This window comes from Pelmatolapia mariae, linkage group LG3_W (genome assembly GCF_036321145.2).
Source record: "Pelmatolapia mariae isolate MD_Pm_ZW linkage group LG3_W, Pm_UMD_F_2, whole genome shotgun sequence".
NCBI classification, from domain to species: domain Eukaryota; kingdom Metazoa; phylum Chordata; class Actinopteri; order Cichliformes; family Cichlidae; genus Pelmatolapia; species Pelmatolapia mariae.
Genome location: NC_086229.1, coordinates 79,644,838 through 79,652,476, shown reverse-complemented (window position 1 = coordinate 79,652,476; position 7,639 = coordinate 79,644,838). Strand labels below are relative to the sequence as shown.

The 7,639-nt window shown below is 37.5% G+C and overlaps 1 long non-coding RNA gene across 1 annotated transcript; it reads right to left on the bottom strand.

The window, feature by feature from the left end:
* Positions 1 to 1,033: 1,033 nt before the first annotated feature.
* Positions 1,034 to 3,338, bottom strand: LOC135932571 (uncharacterized). Its single transcript, XR_010573572.1, has 5 exons — positions 3,273 to 3,338; positions 2,671 to 2,768; positions 2,538 to 2,588; positions 1,819 to 1,974; positions 1,034 to 1,130 (listed from the first exon to the last, which is right to left on the bottom strand). It is a non-coding gene; the product is annotated as an uncharacterized LOC135932571 (long non-coding RNA).
* Positions 3,339 to 7,639: the final 4,301 nt, after the last annotated feature.

The window sequence follows — 7,639 nt, the reverse complement described above, 5'->3', positions numbered from 1 at the left end:
GACATTTCCTATAAACAGCACACTGCCTCTGATGGCTAGCCTTCTTCTCATGGTGCACATTGGTGCCAGGTGTTCCCCACATGCACCTGGCCCGTGATGTAAAAGAAAACACAATTCATTAGCTCAGGCCACCTTCTTCCTTGCTCTGTGGTCCAGCTCTGATGCTCACGTGACTGTTGTGACTGATCTACGATTATGAAGCCCCATGTGCAACAAACTATCAGAACCACCATTAACTTTTTCTGCTGTTTTTCAAGCTACAGTAGCTCGACTGCTGCATCGCATCACACAGGCCAGCTCTCACTCCTCAAATGCATCAATTAGCCTTGGCCGCCCATGACCCTGTCGCTGGTTCACCACTGTTCCTTCCTTGGATCTGTTCCTTTCAGTGTACACTGTATTTCCATGAATGTCTTTTCTCAGGTTTAAAAAAAACTCTGCACCTCCTATTTTCTGAACAAAATGAGCCAAAATGAGGGGTGGCTAAAGACTTTTGCACAGCACTGGAGTTAACTAACAATTCCACTGAAGAATAAACTTTTTTCAGCTGCAGCATTCTATGAAATAAATATTCTCCCTGGTGTTTTGTTTTTTGCCACGTTTCATTGCATTTCAGCTTTATACGTTTTGGACCTTTGAGAATCTCGAGTTTGTAATAACTGAGCTACCAGTGGCTCAGTGAGGCAGAAAAGCATCAACCAACCTGTTTTATGTGCACATGTAATCAAGTGCTGAAAATATTATTTGTAATAATGAATGAAAAGCTCAAATTCATGCTAATATCAAAAGCATTTTTACAAAAACATAAACATGTTAAATCCTGCATTTTACACGTCAATTATAATGTCAGTGCTGCTGTATTGTGCATTTGATGATATGCTTTAAATACACATATCCCATAAAAACACTCATTAGACAGCATACACACTGATTTTGATGTTCTGTGTGTATTTATACTTGAACATCAACAACCTCATCTGCTTCTTCTTTACAACGGCAACAACAACAAAAAAATAATAAGATGGTGATCAGAATGGTGCTCGAAAATGCAAAAAGGTAGAGCGTCTTATTGCAGTATCTGTAGTCTGTAGTCTGTAGTTGTTCATAATTGCTGTAGATCACTGCACTACCTGCAGAAATATGAGAGAGATCTCAGAAAATGAATGATTTTGGTGCAATATCAATTAAAGAAACAATTGAATAGAATGTGTTATATATTTCTATCCTTCGGGCACTTGAGAGGAAAACAAACACAAGCTCAGCGATGAATCCAGTCGTTTTTAGCTTTCATTATTTCTATTTTTCTTATCTATTTTTTTTCGGTGCAGCACCTAACTTCATCCACAGCTGTAAACAAGCAATTTAAGCTCCTCCTTAAACCCATCAGTACTTGAATTAGTATTATATTTTTGGTTAATTAGTCCTTTTTTTTGCCAAGTTAAAGTCTCCTTGATGTTAAAAATGTCCATTTCCAGAGTAAACTGGTCAGGTTTAGGTTTAGGATTGAACAGCTGGTGAGTGCTGTGCACCAAAAATGGTTTTTTTTATATAAATTTTATAAAATTCAATTTTATTATATAAAATTGAAGATCTCCACACTCACTAATGCCGTATAAATCCAAGACTCTGAAACTGAACATATCACTTGGTTATTTGAATAATTCCTATATTAACTATGCTTATAGTTTTGCTTTCTGTTTTCTTTCTCTGTCATACTTGTTGCTTGCTTAATCTGGTATTTTCTGCTGTGCAGGCTTCATGTTTTTTTCAAGAGCTGCCTGCTGTGGTTAGAAATTGAGTAAAACCCTTAAATCTTACCAGCAATGTACCAGCAAAAGAAGACGAGGGTGGTCACGAACAAACAAAGCTCGTTACATGACCGACATATGCAGAATGCAAAGAAGGCAAAGATGGGTCCACAAAGATAAATAGGGATGAAGGGAATTCCTGGACAGTCTTGGAAGTACTTCCAACCTTTTAGGCACAAAGACAAAGTATCACCAGAACTGCTTGCCTGTTTGATGACTATCTTATTATAAACCTCTGGCTTTTCTCATGAACTGTTTATTTGATCTAGTCTACACTGGTCTGGTGTATTGTTGGGGACACAGTGAAGGGCTCGCTCATGGAGTCGCAGTTTTCTTAATTCAACTGTTAAGCTTTAACAACTTCTGCTTTCTTGAGCGATCAGATCCTAACAAACAAAGTGTGGAGCAAACAATCAATATGTGTGGGACGTCTCACTGATGCTGAGAGGTAGTCTCAGATGTTATGTATCTAATTTGTTTGGAATTCAGGCTGCAGAGGACAAAGACACCTTCAGCACCATCATTAGTTAAAGTGCAGGAGCATAAAGGGAAGCTATGGTATTCTTACACATATTCACGCCATTTTCTATTGTCTGGCTCTGTTAACTCTGGCAACTGCATGTGAAGCAACTGATCTGTTAATAATATCATAAAAATAACATATGCTACATGCACTGGTAATATATATTCATATAAATTCAGTCTGAATGTGCTGCTTCTTTCACTTACCAACTATCCCTTGAGCAAAGACTGTGACGAATAAAATCAATAAGAAGCAAACTGAAGGGAGACAGAAAAGATTTTTAAAATCACAAATGAAACGGCTCAACAGCTGCAGATGTGCTGCACAGCACTCTCTTACCTGTTGATGCTGTTTGTTTTGCCATTGTGTCAACTTTCACCAGCAGAGATCCAGATAGTCCAGTTGTTTTTATTTGTCAGGAAAATGAAAAGATCAGTCTGAAAACAACAGAAAATAAAATCAGGCGTTACCTTTCTGCCGTGTAAGACACTCAGTTTATGTAAATGTTAGTATGTGTCACAAAAAACATAAAAAAAAAAATCCCATAAAGGACAATGATGAAGTGGCTCCTCCCATTTGTACTGGCAGGACTTCTACCACAAAACAAACAACAAATTTGTTTGAACATTTTTGTTCTTTTCTTTTTTTTAAAAGTAACATTTATGCAGGATCCAGCCCCCCTGGATTGGATAAGAAGAAGAGAATTAATGGACAGAAGTTATTGCCTATTAAACATAAATGCAAGTATAAAAGAGTACAATACAGGATGCGTCATGAAGCACTCAACAAATCCACCAGTGGGACGATATGACACACAAGACTGAGCGTCATGTACTGATAAGCATGTAGAGATGTTAAAAACTGGCATTAAAAGTACGCACAAGTACAAGTAGCATAAAAATTGTTATACCTTCATTCTCTTTATAAGGAAACGTGTTTACCTGGAAGTGCACTGAAAAAAGATGTGAAGATGTACCAAGGAAGAAGCCTGCGCCACCAAAACAACAATGCTGGAGGATCAGTGATGAAACAGAAAGTTGTGTCCTCAGGAAGCCACGTATTTGCAAGCACTTCCTCTGGGGTTTAACTGCAGTTGGCATCTGTTTACAATGCATTACTGCTAATATTTCATTAGTCTATCACAGTTTTCTCTGATTTATTTTACAAAAAAATCCTAAATAACAGTTTCCTCCTCTCCACTGAGCCCCCACTCATAAATAAATTGCTAAAACTGCCACACCAGCCTTCACTTTGCAAGCCTCTATCCTTTTTTGGTGTTTCCTGCGTGAAATCATCACAGTCTCCACTGTTTCTCTTTTGTGACACCAACAACATGGGCAATTTAAAGGTTTTCCCATAATGAAAGGTGTATTCTACATACCAAACAGAACTGCACTGAATATGAACCAACCTGTTTAAAAGGGTTTGAACGAGTATGATTGTAAAACACTTTATTACTTTCCCTAAACTGGCTAGGCAGATAAATGGTTAGTTTATCATCATTCATTAGATTTTTTTAATCATGATATATAACAGGCTGTTATTCAGTGGTTTCAATGGTCCAGATTAGTCAGTTTTCAATGGCAACTGACTATTCACAGACACTAACCCTTTTCAATTCAATTTTATTTATGTAGCGCCAAATCACAAGCGCTTTATATTGTGAGGTAAAGACCCCCCAATAGTACAAAGATAAAACAATTGACCCACTATGAGCAAGTGCTTTGGCGACAGTAGGAAGGAAAAACTCCCCTTTAACAGGAAGAAACCTCCAACAAAACCAGGCTCAGGGAGGTGCGGCCATCTGCTGTGACCGGCTGGGTTCAGGGGAGAAAGACTGGACAAACACAGGCTGTGGAAGTGAGCCAAGCAGGAGAAGTAATAACTAATAATTTAACACAGAGTGGTGTATAGAGGTGTATACTTCAATTCTTAACCATAGTCGTCTTGCACAGAAACAGACATTTGAATAAATAAGCTTCGATATTGAGACAGTGCCCGATTGCAAATTTTAAACATCAGATACACTAAAAATAACTTTACTGTCCATTGTGTGATTGGGTCTAATGCTTTTGTTGCACAGATAACTACCGTTTAGCATGTAGGTCCAGAATTTCTGCTTTTCAGATAAAATCAATTAGACACACAAAGCTTCCCACTCTTGTCTTTCATTTTTATGAAACCGCAAATTTGGTTGCATATCATAGTTTGTCAGAAGGTGTAGCGTTCAATGCCAAATAAACTGTTTAACTGAATGTCGACCCGCAGATTAACTACCTTAAGTTGGGTGGAAGAGGTTTAGTATTCAGAATAAAAGCTAATGTTAAGGTGAGAAAAACAAACAAACAAACAAAGTGGTAGACAGCTACTCCTGTTTAATCGTTTACCGTCGCATTTCACTCATTAGCTAACAAAACTGAAATGGTGTCGGCTTAGCCAGCATCATCCTGAGAGGTTTCCGACTGTCTGTACAGTAATAGAAATATAAAGATGCTCTGAGCGTGAAGCACTAGCTTAACTATCTAAAACTAACCCATCCAGAGTTGATGTCACAGCTCCAGGGTGCCGGGGTTTTGTTATAAAAGGAAAAGAGTGGGCTGACATCATATTAAATGAAATATATTAAGAATAGGATATCGCTCAAGAGTATATGTGTGCAGACTTTATTCTGTTACATTCTATTGTGATTCTTGCATTTGTCACTACATGTCTGTGGAAAAAAAACAAAACCTGTCCTTAATATTTAAACTTCAGCATCTGACATTTTACAGGTTTGTTATGTTTGGTTCATTGCAAAAGCTACATGTGGAAATTTACAATAAAATATAAGCCAACGGACCAAATCATGTAGGAGAAGCAGATCGGCACATCTACCAGAACAGCACAAAGACCCTCTGGCTGCTTCAGCAGTTGTATCTTGCTATTACCAGCCTTCAGAGCTGCCCGAGTGAAGTACGTGTAATGTTCAACAAACCAATTAGAGATGATCTGAGCTTCAAACAGGTTCTTGAAGTGGTTTATGACTTAAAGGACTTGATTTTAGCTGAGTCAAAGTGGGATTATCAGTGTGTAGCTGAACTAAACACAGCTTTTGTTTTTCTTCCTCACTCTCACTTTCACAGATCAATGAATGTTCTTTATTTTCTTTTTTGTTTTGATTTTTTGCATACCTGTCAAACACCTTCATCCTTATAGCTGTTTTACCTGCTACGCCTCGCTGTGGTTCCTGAGGTGAAAGCTTCAATCAGTCAGGTAGGGGAGACCGGGGATAGTTGTAACATTTTTGACATTTCTGTCTGTAGCTTGGAGCTCTTTTAAGGTAGTGGATTCAAAATGTAATGCAAAGTATTTACATGTCTCTGCTATTAAACAGTGCAGCTATTTTCTCTGCAGCACAATTACCCATTGCATGGTATGGTCTCAAACACAAAGAGTGAAATGTTACAATTAACCCCATAGTCTGGGTTAGTTGTAACATGTCCTGGGGTGAAATGTAACACAATGAAATAAGGGTACTGACAAAACATTAACATGTAATCTTTGTTTATTCAACACATGAATGCACTTAGAGCCATGTATGTAGCTATGTGTGTGTGACAGAATGCAGAAATCTAGCTTTTGAACATATTCCAACCCCCCCAAAAAAAGACAAATTATGGAATTTTCTGCAACTGAATATTTCATTAATTTTGGTTGGTCTTCCTTGAGTTTGGCCTCATTGGCTCAGTGGGCATTATAACCTACAACTCTTGCACCAACTTTTGAACATAACAATGAAGCTGAAAAAATGTAGTTGTGCACCAGCATCGCAATTCCATTACTTTTTATCATGGCTTACCTTGGTGTGGTTTGCAAAGTGCTTCAGAAAGATGAGGAAATCTTTTTCTTGCACCCATCCTGATTTATTTCCACTACCAATACTTCCTACTGGTCCATCTCTGACACAGTGGTCTGCATAATGTATGTGTGGGAACACAAACAGTGGAGGAATTGTGTTGCCAATGGCATTAACCACATATACAAAGGTGACCAGTGAACCTCTCTCTGCTGATATCTTTGCTCCAACTTGTTTAATATAAGTTAAAGTAATAGTGTGGTAAGTTGTAACATCTGCATTATTGTTACAACTAACCCAGACTGTTGCTGTTACAACTGACCCAGACTCCTATAGCCGTGAACTAGCTAAGATTACAGCCAACGGCTAAAACATTAGCACTAAAGACCTACACAGAATATATCCCCATAGACATACAAATAACATAATTTAAGTTTGATGAGTTTAACTGCAAAGCAGATAATGCTATTAGAAATTGAAATAAAGTAGAAAAACTTACTTTTTGGCATACAAATGACTTTTTTTTCGTGTTAAATTGTCTGTGTTTGACAAAATGTGCTGATTTTTCACATGTGATAGCAGAACTGAATTGGGCATGTACAGGATGAGTCACATCATTTGAAACTTAGCCCTGATTGGAGAAATTGGAAGTGTTACAACTGACTCACGTTACAACTATCCCCGGTCTCCCCTACAGCTGCAAATTAACACCATGTTCACCTTTTCATTTTATACATTTTACCTGTGCAGTTTGCACACTAACAGACGGCTCTAATGTCCACTGAAGGACTTTACACTTCCTACAAAGTGACTGGTGAACTCTATGAGGAGGTGAGCCCACGAGCTGAGAGCGCCCCCAAGAGGACGAGGGGCGAGTAGATTGATTTTTAGCAGGCTGATTTTTTACGACAGCAGCCACTATGGGAGTGCAGGGTAAACACAGTTGTGACAACTATTATTAATAATTATGCTTCTTCCATTTTGAAGGAGCGGTAAGCTGTTTTTGCCATTTGTACTTTTTGACATAATGCGAATTTTGGTGCACTTCCTTATGAGTGTTTTCTAACTCACTCTCATGACTGAAAGTCAGGTGGTGTAACTGTAACTTAAAGTTTTTATGTTTTAATAAGATTGAACAAAAACAAGATGAGTGTTTTGATGTTTTAAATGCAGTAAAATTAAGTTTATTTAACGATGAGGTGTCTAAATTTGTTATGTACATCCTGATAAACATAAACATAAACATAAATAAAAAACATGCAAAAATGTCAGAAAGCTTAGCCATTGTCTGACTGGGGTTGTTACAAATAAAGTGATATCACATTAAATTCAATTGAATTCAATTCATTTTAATATATATATTTCTAAATCAGGAAAGTCACCTGAAAGAGCTTTATATTATAAAGACCCTGCAATAATATAGAGAAAACAAATCAACGAAAATACAAATTCAAACATGATAATGAATATGAC